At 35.2% G+C, this 13,907-nt stretch overlaps 1 protein-coding gene and 1 non-coding gene across 2 annotated transcripts in view; one reads left to right on the top strand and one right to left on the bottom strand.

Moving 5' to 3' along the window:
* Positions 1-13,907, bottom strand: part of LRRIQ1 (leucine rich repeats and IQ motif containing 1) — a 192,074-nt gene that overhangs the window by 25,939 nt on the left and 152,228 nt on the right. The window lies entirely within an intron of this gene.
* Positions 8,893-8,998, top strand: LOC118519117 (U6 spliceosomal RNA). The gene has a single exon (XR_004909005.1). It is a non-coding gene; the product is annotated as a U6 spliceosomal RNA (small nuclear RNA).

The following is a 13,907-nucleotide window of genomic DNA, read 5'->3' as shown; positions in this document are numbered from 1 at the left end:
ATACTTTCTGTGAGTTTGGACAAATATATAATGACAATGTATCCATCACTATGGTATCATGCAGAGTAGTTTTCACTGCTCTAAAAATCCTCTGTGCTCTGCCTCTTGACCCCTTCTCCCCAATCCTGGCCCCTGGCAACACTGATCTTTTTACTATCCCCACAGTTTTACCTTTTCCAGAATGTCACATAGTTGGAATCATACATATAATAGCCTTTTCAGGTTGGTTTCTTTCACTTAGTAATATGCATTTAATGTTCCTCCATGTTTTTCATAGCTTGGTAGCTCATCTACTTTCATTGTTGAATAATATTCCATCGTCTGATGTGCTACAGTTTATTCATTTATCTACTGAAGGATGTCTTGGTTGCTTTCAAATTTTGGCAATTATGAATAAAGCTGCTAAAAATATGTGTGTGCAGATTTCTGTGGGGACATAAGTTTTCAATTCATTTGAATAATTACCAAAGAGTAAGATTGCTGGATCATTCAGTAAAAATATTTCTAGTTTTATTTTTTTAATTAAAGATATTTATTCATTTGAGAGAGAGAGCAAATGAGAGCACAAGCAGTGGGGAGAGGCAGAGAGAGAGGGAGAAGCAGACTCCCCGCTGAGCAGGGAGCCTGATGAGGGACTCGATCCCAGGACCCTGAGAACATGACCTGAGCTGAAGGCAGACACAACCGACTGAGCCACCCAGGTGCGCTATTATTTCTAGTTTTATAAGAAAGTTCCAAACTGTCTTCCAAAGTGGCTGAACATTTTGCACTCCTATCAGCAATGAAAGAGTTCCGTTGCTCCATGTCCTTGTCAGAATTTGGTGTTGTCATCATTCCAGATTTTGGCCATTCTAATAGGTGTAAAGTGATATCTTGTTGTAATTTACATTTCCTTGAGGACATAGGATGTGGTACATCTTTTCATATGCTTATTTGCCATCTGTATATTATCTTTAGTGAAGTGTCCTTAAGGTCATTGGCCCATTTTTTAAACTGGGTTATTCATTTTCTTTTTGTTGAGATTTAGGAGTTCTTTGTATATTTTTGATAGTGGCCATTAATTAGATAAATGTTTTGCAAATATTTTCTCCCAGTCTATGGCTTGTCTTCTCATTCTCTTGACATTGTCTTCAGCAGAACACAAATTTTTAATTTTATTGAAGTCCAACTTATCAATTATGTTTCATGCATTGTGCCACTAGTGTTGTATCTAAAAAGTCATAGCTATGCCCAAGGTCACCTAAATCTAGATTTTCTTCTATGTTATATTCTAGGAGTCTTAGAGTTTTGCATTTTACATTTAGGTCTGTGATCCATTTTGAGTTAAATTTTGTGAGTGGTATAATGTCTGTGTCTAGATTCATTTTTTTTTTTTTAATATGAGGATATCCACTTTGTTCTTCCACCATTTGTTGAAAAGACAGTCTTTACTCTGTAGTATTATCTTTGCTCCTTCATCAAAGATCAGTTGACCATATTTGTGTGGGTCTATTTCTGGGTTATCTATATGCTTTTCCATTACTTGTTTATTCTTTTGCCAATACCACACTGTAGGTTTACAGCAAATCTTGAAGTCAAATATTGTCAGTCCTCTAAATTTGTTCTTTTCCTTCAATATTGTGTTGGCTATCCTGGGCATTTTGCCTCTTTATATAAATTTTAGAATCAGTTTGTTAATATCCACAAAATGACTTGCTGGGATTTCATTTAATCTATAAATCAAGATAAGAAGCACTGAAATCTTGCTAATATTGAGTTTATTTATCCAGGAACATAGCATACTTATCAATTATATTGAGTTCTTTGATTTATTTCATCAAAGTTTTGTAACTTCTCTCATACAGAATTTATACATATTTTGTTAGATTTATACCTAAGCATTTAAGTTGGGGGTGGCAATGTAAGTGGTTCTGTGTTTTTAACTTCAAACTTCACTTATTCGTTACTAGTATATAAGAAAGTGATTGGCTCTTATATATTAACCCTACATCTGAAGCTTTGCTATAATTGCTTATTAGTTTCAGAAGTTTTCTTGTTGGTTCTTTTAAATTTTCTATATAGATGATCATGTATTCTGAAAAAAAAATTCATTTCTTTCTTCCTATTCTGTATACCTTTTATTTCCTTTTCTTGTGTATTGCATTAGTTAGGATTTCCAGTACAAGGTTGAAAAGAAGTGGTCAGAGTCAATATCCCTGTCTTGTACCTGATCTTAGTGGGAAAACTTCGTATTTCTTACCATTAAGTATGATGTTAACTGTAAGAGTTTTGTAAAAATTCTTTATCAAGTTGAAGAAGTTCCCCTCTTCCTGGTTTATTGAGTTTTTATCATAAATAGGTGGGTTTTGTGAAATGTTTTTTTGCTTCTATAGATATCATGTGATTTTTCTTTTTTAGCCTGTTGATGTGATAGACACACTGATTTTTGACTCTGACCACATGTCAGCTTTTTTTAGGATTCTTTATTTATTTGAGAGAGAGAGAGTATGAGCAGGAGAAGGGGTAGAGGGAGAAGCAGACTCTCCACTGAGCAGGGAGCACAATGCAGGGCTCGATCCTAAGACCCCGGGATCATGACCTGACCAAAGGCAGACACTTAACTGACTGAGCCACCCAGGTGCCCCATGATTTTTGAATGTTTAACCAGCTCTACATATATGGGGTAAGTCCCAATTGGTCATTAGATAATGTGTAATGTGTATAATTTTCTTTATAAATTGTTGGATTTGATTTGCTAATATTTTATTGAGGATTTTCTGTATCACATTATTGAAAATCCGTAGTTTTCTTTTCTTGTATAGTTTTTGTCCGTCTTTAGTATGAGGTTAATTCTGGCCTTACAGATGAATTAGAAAGTATCCCTTCTGCTTCTATCCTTTGAAAGAGATTATAGAGAATTTGTATAATTTCTTTCCTAAATGTTTGATAGAATTCACCAGGAATCCTTCTAGGCCTGGTACTTTCCATTTTGGAAGGTGATTAATTTTTTTTTTTTAAAGATTTTATTTATTTATTTGACAGAGAGAGAGCACAAGTAGGCAGAGCGGCAGGCAGAGGGAGAGGGAGAAGCAGGCTTCCCGCCGAGCAGGGAGCCCGATGCGGGGCTCGATCCCAGGACCCTGGGATCATGACCGGAGCCGAAGGCAGACGCTTAACGACTGAGCCACCCAGGCGCCCCAACCTTGTTTTTCCATTTTACATTAAGGATATAGGTATCTCAATAATCATTTACTTTACACTTGATTTGGTAGTTGAAAACAAGGAGTTAATGTAAACCTAAGCTCACAGGGCCTTTTTATCACCTAGACTTGTTGACAAACTTTTGGTAAAATTCTCGTATTCTGAGTAAGATTTCTTATTTCCAAACCCAGAGTCTTATATACCAACCAGAATATTATCAGAGTCAATATCCCTGTCTTGTACCTGATCTTAGTGGGAAAACTTTGTATTTCTTACCATTAAGTATGATGTTAACTGTAAGGGTTTTGTAAAAATTCTTTATCAAGTTGAAGAAGCTCCCCTCTTCCTGGTTTATTGAGTTTTTATCATAAATAGGTGGGTTTTGTGAAATGTTTTTTTGCTTCTATAGATATCATGTGATTTTTCTTTTTTAGCCTGTTGATGTGATGGAGGGAGAGGGAGGGAGAGAATCTTAAGCAGGCTCCACTGCCAGAGTGGAACCTGATGTGGGGCTTGATCTCATGACCCTGAGATCATGACCTGAGCCAAAATCAAAATTCAGATGTTTAACCAACTGAGCTATCCAGGCACCCCTGAATATACTATGTTCTTTTTCTTTATACTATGTTTCTTTTTCTTGGCTTCATTTTGGATTGAGTGCTCCTTTTACTTTATTGTTCTGTTTTGCTTTTTCCCACTAGTGTGGAAATAACATTGTTTGTATATATTCATTTTAGTTTTTATCCTGGAAATCATAATATATATGGTTAACATAATCTAAAATTAACAAATTTTTCCCTCCTCCTAGGGAATTTAAGAATCATAGAATATTTTAACTCAACTTAGCTCCATTTTGACTTATATGTAAATTTTATCTCATTTGACTTGTGACATTTAATTTCACTTGTGACATTTAATTTCACAAGATGTGATTATTGCTATTCATACTGTCAATTTCTGTTTGATTTTACCAACATATTTCCTATTTCTTATTTTTTTCTATTTTCTTGGCACATGGAGTTTTCATCTGGGATTTTCTTGAGAAAAGGACTGTTCCTTTAAATAAGTTTGTTTAATAAGTGTCTATTAGTAGCAAACTCAGTTTTTGTTAATATGAAAATGTCTATGGTGAGGTCAGCTGGGAAGATGTCAGAGTAAGAGGACCCTAAGCTCACCACTTCCCATGGATACAACTAGATAACAACCATAATCAGCATAAATAACCCAGAAAATGACCCAAAGACTGGCAGAACAAACTCCAAAACTAAAGGCAGGGAAGAGGCCACATCAAAGAAGGAAAGAAGAATGAAGGCACAAGGAGAATGAAACAGACTGTGGATGTCCGCTTTAGGGAGGGAGCTGGTGGCACAGAGAAGGGTAGAAAACAGAGTCACACCAGGGAGCCCACAAACAGGAAGGACAAATTTCCATAATACTTGCCTTTGAAAGTGAAAGGGGCTGAATTTTGAGAGTTCTTAAAGCCAGTGGGGCTTAAAGCCTGGAATTTTAAAAATCACTGGGCTTGGCTCTGGGAGAGTGCAGACAGCCTTAGGAAGTGGAGCCCCGACACTTAAAAAGACAGTATGACAAACAGCCGATGCAGTTACAGTGTAGACCCAGCATTTGAAAAACACCAGGGGCAGATGGGAGGGAGAGTGATCTGTTTATCTCAAACTGTGGCCCAGAAAGACAGCAATCATCGGGAGACCTCTCCAGGAACAAAAGAGCTGGCAGGTGCCATTCCCTTCCCCTCCCCTCCAGCATAAACAACAGTCACCTGCAGAAAACAGCATGGTGCCAACACTCAATTTTTGTGTGCACCAAGCCCTGTGCTTAAGTGGATCCGCCCTTCCCAGTCATTCTCTCTTCAGTCCCAGTGCCGCAGGTCCCATCTTCAGAAGACTGGTGCAAACCTTGTTAACACCACATATCCTGACCCACATGTTGTGCAGGACCTCAGTTCCAGAGGTGGCAGGGGCAGATCGTAGGCAGACCACCACACACCTTGCTGGCCATAAGACGCAAAAAGAGCCTCTGCAGACCACTGACTTGAAGGAAAAAGAGGCCAAGACTCAACAGCAGAGCATATGCAACACACAAAGGAGACACTCCCTGCAGCACCAGGACCTGGGGAACAGGACCTCTTCTTCATAAGGGTATTATCAATAAGAGCAAGAGACGTAGCCGACTTTCCTAACACATAGAAACAGACACAGAAAGTCAGACAAAATGAGGAGACAGGGAAACATCTTCCAAATGAAAGAAGAGGACCAAATCACAGCAAGAGACCAAAGCAAAACAGATATAAATAGTATGCCTGATAGAGAATTTAAAGTAATGATCATAAAGATACTCACTGTGCTGGAGAGAAAAGTGGAGGACATCAGTGAGACCCTTAACACAGAGATACAAAAAAAAAAAGAACCAATCAGAGATGAAAAGCATGATAAATGAAATTAAAAATACACTTGATGAAATAAATAGCAGGCTAGATGAAAGAGAGGAATGAATTAATGACCTGGAAGACAGAGTAATGGAAAGTAACAAAGCTGAGCAAAGGAGAGGAAAGAGAATTATGCAAATTGAGAATAGTTTCAGGGAACTCAGTGACTCCATCAAGTGTAATAACATCCACATTGTTGGGATCTCAGCAGAAGAAGAGAGAGATAAGGGAGTAGAAAATTTATTTGAAGAAATAATAGCTGAAAATTTTCCCTAATCTGGGAAAGGAAACATATCCAGTTGCTGGAGGCACAGAGATCCCCCAGAAATTCAACCTAAGGAGGTCCACACCAAGACACATAGTAATTAAAATGGCAAAAAGTAGTGATAAAGAACAAATTTTAAAAGCAGCAAGAGAAAAGGAGTCAGTTACCTATAAGGGGAAACCCCATGAGGTGCTAAGATTTTTCAGCAGAAACTGCAGGCCAGAAAGGAGTGGTGTGATATATTCAAAGTGCTGAAAGCGAAAAGTCTGCAGCCAAGAATACTCTATCCAGCAAGACTATCATTCAGAATAGAAGGAGAGATAAAGATTTTCTTACACATACAAAAACTAAAGGAGTTCAGGACCACTAACAAGAAATGTTAAAGGGGACTCTGAATAGAAAGGAAGACCGTAAGTGAGAGTATGAAAAAGAAAAAAATACAAAAGCAGTAAAAATAAATATTTCTTTCAAAATCAGTCATGGGATTCATAAAATAAAAGGATGTAAAATATGATACCATATACCTAAAATATTGGTGAGGGAGAGGAATAAAGAATGGGTTAAACTTAAGCAATCATCAACTTATATAGACTGCTATATGAAAGATGTTATATGCAAACCTAATGGTAACCACAAATTAAAAACCAGTAATAGATATGCAAAGAATAAAGAAAGAGGAATTTAAGTATATCACTAAAGAAAGCCTACAAACCATGAAAGAGAGCAAGAGAAGAAAGGAAACAGAGAAAATCTATAGAAATAACCACAAAAAAGTAACAAAATGGCAATAAATACATATCTATCAATAATTACTTTGTTTTTTTTTTAAAGATTTTATTTATTTATTTGAGAGAGAGAGAGAGTGAGAGAGAGAGCCCAAGAGGGGCTAGGGTCAGAGGGAGAAGCAGACTCCCTGCTGAGCAGGGAGCCCGATGTGGGACTCGATCCCGGGACCCTGGGATCATGACCTGAGCCGAAGGCAGTCGCTTAACCAACTGAGCCACCCAGGTGCCCCAATAATTACTTTGAATGTAAATGGAAAAAATGCTCCATTCAAAAGACATAAGGTGAAGGATTGGGAAAAATTGACCCATCTGTATACTGCTTATAAGAAACTCATTCAGACTGAAAGACACCTGCAGATTGAAAATGAGGGGATGGAGAAACAGTTATCATGCAAATGGATGCCAAAATAAAGCCGGCGTAGCAATACTTACATTGGACAAAATAGACTTTAAAACAAAGACTGTAATAAGAGACAAAAGGACACTATATAATAATAAAGGGGGCAATCCAACAAGAGGATATAACAAAGGTAAATATTTATGCACCCACCATGGGAGTACCCAGATACATGAAACAGTTACTAACAAACATAAAAAATAATTGATAGTAATATAATAATACCAAGGGACTTTAACACCCCACTTACATTGATGGACAGATCATCCAAGTAGAAAATCAACAAGGAAACAGTGGCTCTGAATGATACACTGGACCAGATAGATTGACAGACATATCCAGAACATTCCATCCTAAATCAGTAGAATACACATTCTTTCAAGTGCACAAGGAACATTCTCCAGAACAGATCACATATTAGGCCAAAAACATGTCTCAACAAAGTCAAAAAATTGAAGTCATACCATGCATCTTTCCTGACCACAATGATATGAAACTAGAAATGAACCACAAGAAAAAATCTGGAAAGAGCACAAATACATGGAGGTTAAATAACATGCTACTAAAAAATGAATGGGTCAACCAAGAAATCAAAGAAATAAAAAACTACATGAAAACAAATTAAAATGAAAACGCAACAGTCCAAAATCTTTGGGATGCAGCAAAAGTGGTTCTAAGTGGGAAGTTTATAGCAATACAAGCCTACCTCAGGAAGCAAGAAAAATCTCAAATAAAAAATCTAACCTTACACCTAAAAGAACTAGAAGAAGAAGAACAAACAAAACCCAACCCAGCAAAAGGAAGGAAATAATCAAGATTAGATCAGGAATAAATGATATAGCAACTAAAAACAAACAAACAAAAAAACAATAGAACAGTCAATGAAACAAGGAGCTGGTTCTTTGAAAAGATCAACAAAATTGATAAACCTCTAGCCAGACTCATCAGAAAGAAAAAAAAAGAGAGAGAGGACCCAAATAATCAAAATTACCAATGAAAGATAAGAAATAGCAACCAAGACCACAGAAATACAAACAATTGTAACAGAATATTATTAAAACCTATATGACAATAAATTGGACAACCTAGAAGAAATGGATAAATTCCTAGAAACATATAACTTACCAAAACTAAAGCAGGAAGAAATACAAAATTTGAACAGCCCAATAAATAGCAATGAAATTGAATCAGTAATCAAAAACTTCCCAACAAACAAAAATCCAGGACCAGATGGCTTCACAGGCAAATTCTACCAAACATTTAAAGTAGTTAATACCCATTCTTCTCAAACTATCCAAAAAAATAGAAGAGGAAAGAAAACCTCCAAATTCTGTGAGGTCTCTATCACCCTGATACCAAAACCAAATAAAGACACAACAACAAAAAGAGTACTACAGGCCAATATCTCTTATGAATATAGATGCAAAAATCCTCAACAAAATATTATCAAACCAAATCCAACAATACACAAAAAAATTATACATCACAATCAAGTAGTATTTATTCCCAGGATGCAAGGGTGGTTCAATAGTCACAAATCAATGTGATATGTCACATCAATAAGAGAAAGAATAAAAACCATATGATCACACATTGCTACTTTATCTGTTTATCAGGGACAGGGAACTTTAGTTTTAGATCTTATATGATGAGAATAGACAATAATCTTTGCAGTAAACACACATATTACTTAGGGTTTTCTAAATCCCACAGTCAGCAATTGCAGGATAAATTAAATATATAGAAAATCATTTGCTGAATATCAGCTACAAGGTGAAATATAGTCTCTTAAAAGAATTCAGTTCTAAATGTTATATTAATAGTGCTTGCTTCGGCAGCACATATACTAAAATTGGAATGATACAGAGATTAGCATGGTCCCCACACAAGGATGACACTAAATGCTGTATTAATAATTCACAGATACTGATTTTAACAATAGTCAAATGTGATTTGACATAAACCACAGCTGTGCCATTTTGCCTTACTAATGGATGTGCCCCCTCCCCAAATTATTTGGTAAAATAAGATTCTGTAAATCAAGCATTTTTTTATTCTTATCAGTTTTTGGACAGAAGTAAGGTATAAAGTCCTAAGCCCTAAATTAATAAAATTTTTGATATATTATTATTTCAGAGTTCTCATTTCCTCTAAACTATCTTTATTATCTGTAGTTTTTAGCACTTCTAATTTCTTTGTCCCAACAGAGATTTAGAGACCAACAGTTAGTAGACACCCTCTGGGTTAACTCTTAGCCGCTCCTTTCTGGGTCTTCCCCCTTCCCTCCATGCACACATTGTAAAGAGACTCCCAGTGGGCATGTTTACTAAAGGGTCACAGTTGATGGGATCATGGATGGGAAGCATATTTGCCAAAAAGGGTCACATAAGGTAACCCAATCTCTTGGTCTGGGGGAATGGGTAGAGCTGATTGAATTGATTCATTCTGTTGCTCTGATGGCTGGAGCATTAACATTTAAATTTGGAATTGTTGAGAATAGTATTTTTGACCCTGTGGCCTGGGAAGCAGAGAGCCGGTCAACAGTGAGAGGGAAGAGTAAAGCCAGAGACAAGTGAGAAAGAAATCCTGAGGGTATACAAGGCTCTAACTCTCTTGCTTCCTGAAGTTCAATTGCAGCTCTATTAACCCTCCCCCCATTTTTAATTATGCTAGTTCAAAAAGGCTACCATAATTGCAGTCCCAAATTCCTAGATTTGTATTATTAGGGAGACAATATATATATCTCTGATATTCAGTTATCTGTGATTTCTAGCACCTGAATTTCTGCTCTGCAAAAATTAATATTTAAATATAGTTATAGAGACCTGTAGTAGAAGAGTATAAAATTTTCATCCCTCAGATTACTGTTGATGTAATGAAGCTCCACTTAGATATGCTGAGTATTTGTTTGAAGAGATCAAATCTGTAACCCACCCAATAACATTCTAGACCCCTGACCATGTGTCAGGCTTTCTTCTAAATATGTTAGATGAATTATCTCAGTTAATCCTCACAACCACTCAGTGAAGTAGGTACAGTTATAACCAGGGATGAAAAGGGAGGCACAGCAAGAGTTTAGTGAGTTGCTCACAGGTAGTAATGCTGGGTCAGGCACTCAAACCTGGTGGTCTGACCAAGGCGTTTTTGTTTTTTGGATTTTTTTGGACCAGTATATTTCTCCCATTTATGTATTTAATTATTTTTAACTGAAGTATAGTTGACATATAATATTATATTAGTTTCTGATGCATAACATAGTAATTTGACAATTACATGCATTATAATATGCTCACCATAATAAGTGTAGTTACCATCTGTCACCATACAAAGTTCTTACAATCTTATTAACTATATTCCCTATGCTGTACTTTACATCCTCATGACTTTTTATTGTATAACTGGAAATTTGTACCTATTAATCCCTTTCACCTATTTTATGTATCCTCCTCTGGCAACCATTAGTTTGTTCTCTGTATTTATGAGTCTGTTTCTGTTTTATTTTGTTTATTTGTTTATTCATTTGTTTTGTTTTCTCGGTTCATATATAATGAAATCATATAGTATTTGTCTTTCTCTGTCTGACTTATTTCACTTGGCATAATGCCTTTTCGGTCCATCCATGTTGTTATGAATGGCAAGATTTCATCGTTTTTTATGACTGAGTAATATTACATTGCATATGTATATACCATAACTTCTTTATACATTCATCTATCAGTGGACGCTTGGGTTGCTTCTATACCTTGGCTATTATAAATAATGCTACAGTAAACATCAGGGTACATATATATATAAAAAAACTCCATATGATCATTTCAATAGAGGCAGAAAAAAACATTCAAAAAAGTACAACATCCATTCATGATAAAAATGCTTTGCAAAGTAGGCCTAGAGGGAACAAATCTCAACACAATAAAAGCCTTATATGAAAAACCCACAGCCAACGCCATACTCTATGGTGAAAAACTGAGAGCTTTTCCTCTAAGGTCAGGAACAAGACAAGTTTGTCCTCTCACCACTTTCATTCAACATAGTACTGGAAATCCTAGCCATAGCAATTAGACAACATAAAGAAATAAATGGCATCCAAATTGGTAAGGAAGAAGGAAAACTCTTACTATATACAGATGACATGATATTATATATAGAAAACCCTAAAGACTCCACCAATAACTATTAGAACTGATAAATGAAATCAGTAAAGTCGCAGGATACAAAATCAACGTACAGAAATATGTTGCATTCCTATACACTAATAATGAAGTAGCAGAAAGTGAAATTAAGAAAACTATCCCATTTACAATTGCACCAAAAACAATAAAATATCTAGGAATAAACTTAACTAAAAAGGTGAAAGATTTGTACTCTGAAAATTATAAGATACTGATGAAAAAAATTCAAGATGACTCAAAGAAATGGAAAGACATTCCATGCTCATGGATTGGCATAACAAATATTGTTAAAATGTCTACACTACCCAAAGCAATCTACACAATTATTGCAATCCTTTCAAAAATACCAATAACATTTTTCACAGGACTAGAAAAAACAATCCTAAAATTTGTATGGAACCATAAAAGACCTCAAATAGCCAAAGCAATCTTGAAAAATAAAACTGGAGGCATCACAATTTCACACTTAGTTATATTATAAAGCAGTAATAATTAAAACAGTATAGTACTGGCATAAAAATTGACACATCGATCAATAGAACAGAATAGAGAGCCCAGAAGTAAAGCCATGGTTATATGGTCAATTAATCTTTGACAAAGGAGGAATGAATATACAATGGGAAAAAGACAGTCTCTTCAACAAATGGTGTTGGGAATACTGAACAGCCACATGCAAAAGAATGAAACTGGACCACTTTGACTATACACAAAAATAAACTCAAAATGGACTAAAGGGTTAAATGAGAGACCTGAAACAATAAAAATCCTTGAAGAGAGCACCGGCAGTAATCTCTCTGACATCGGCCATAGCAAGATATTTTAGATAGGTCTCCTAAGGCAAGGGAAATAAAAGCAAAAATAAACTATTGGGACTACAACAAAATAAAAAGTTTCTGCACAGCAAAGGAAACAACAAAACCAAAAGGCAACCTACTAAATGGGAGATGATATTTGCAAGTGACATATCCAATAAAGGTTAGTATCCAAAATATATAAAGAACTGATACAACTCAACACCCAAAGAACAAATAATCTAATTAAAAATGGGCAGAAGACCTGAACTGACATTTCTTCAAAGAAGATATACAGATGGCCAACAGAAACATGAAAAGATGCTCAACATTACTTATCATCAGGGAAATACACATCAAAACTACAATTCAGTATCACTTCACACTTGTCAGAATGACTAAAATCAAAAACACAAGAGAAAAGAAGTGTTGAAGGAGGTGGAGAAAAAGGAAGCTTCTTGCACTGTTGGTGGGAATGCAAACTGGTGCAGCCATTATGGAAAACAATAGGGAGGTACTTCAAGAAATTAAAAATAGAACCGCCATATGATCCAGGAATCACACTACTGGGTATTTACCCCCAAAATTCAAAAACACTAAATCAAAGGGACACATGCACCCCTATGTTTACTGCAGCATTATTTACAATAGCCAAACTATGGAAGCATCCCAAGTGTCTGTTAATAGATGAATGAATAAAGAAAATGTTGTATATACATACAATGGAATATTATTCAGCTATAGAAAAGAATGAAATCTTGCCATTTGCAACAACATGGATACAGCTAGAGAGGATAATACTAAATGAAATAAGCCCATCAGAGAAAGACAAATACCATATGATCTCACTCATTCATGTAATTTAAGAAACAAAACAAATGAGCAAAGGGAAAAAAGAGAGAGAGACAAACCAAGAAACAGACTCTTAACTATAGAGAACAAACTGATGGTTACCAGAGGGGAAGTTGGTGGGGGGATGAGGGAAATAGGGGATAGGGATTAAAGAACATACTTATGATGAAAAAAATAAAATAAAATGAAAAATAAGTAAAAATATACAATCGTGATTGAAAACAAACAAAAAAAATATTTAAACTCGTACCTCAAAAAAAAAAAAAAAAGAAAATGTCTGTATTTTGTTCTTATTCTGGTGAATTTCAGTTTGACAGTAACTTTCATTCATACAACTTTCAGATCATTAAAGATATCCTACTCTCTTCTACCTTCTCTTGTTGGTTTTAAGACATCAGCTGTCATTCTAACTACAACTTCATTGATAATATGTGTCCTCTTTTTCTAAGATTTTTTTGTTTTCTGTTGTATAAAGTTTTACTGTGATGAGTAGCTCTGGATTATTTTTTAATTTATCCTGCTAATGATTCAATTTCTTGAATCTGTTGATGATGTTTGTTATCCAGTTCAGAAAATTTTTCAGTCATTATCTTACTGGATATGGCCATTGCCTCATTCTATCTTGCCTATCTTCCAGAATTCTATTTAGACATAATTAAACCTTCTCTAACTTTCTCTATATATTTTTATTTCCTAATTTTTTTCATCTATTGGCTTCTCTGCACTAGATTCTAGATAACATTTTCACATAAAATTTTCAAGTTCATTATTTCTTCAGCTTTGTCTGATCTGCAGGTAAACCCATATTATATACCTTAATTTCAATTATTTTATTTTTCATTTCTAAAATTTATATTCAGTTTTCTCAAATCTGCTCTCGTTGCAGATATTTCCAAGATAGCTTCTATTGCTTAAAGTAAGCATATTTATCTTATAATCAGTGTCTAATAAATATTAATATAAATTATTTGTCCTTTTTCATGATGTCTATTTTTCTATTGGTTTGACTCATAGTGCCTTAT

The sequence above is a fragment of the Halichoerus grypus genome, chromosome 6, assembly GCF_964656455.1.
Source record: "Halichoerus grypus chromosome 6, mHalGry1.hap1.1, whole genome shotgun sequence".
NCBI classification, from domain to species: domain Eukaryota; kingdom Metazoa; phylum Chordata; class Mammalia; order Carnivora; family Phocidae; genus Halichoerus; species Halichoerus grypus.
The sequence above is the reverse complement of the archived record's forward strand: the minus strand, read 5'-3'. Positions and strand labels throughout refer to the sequence as shown.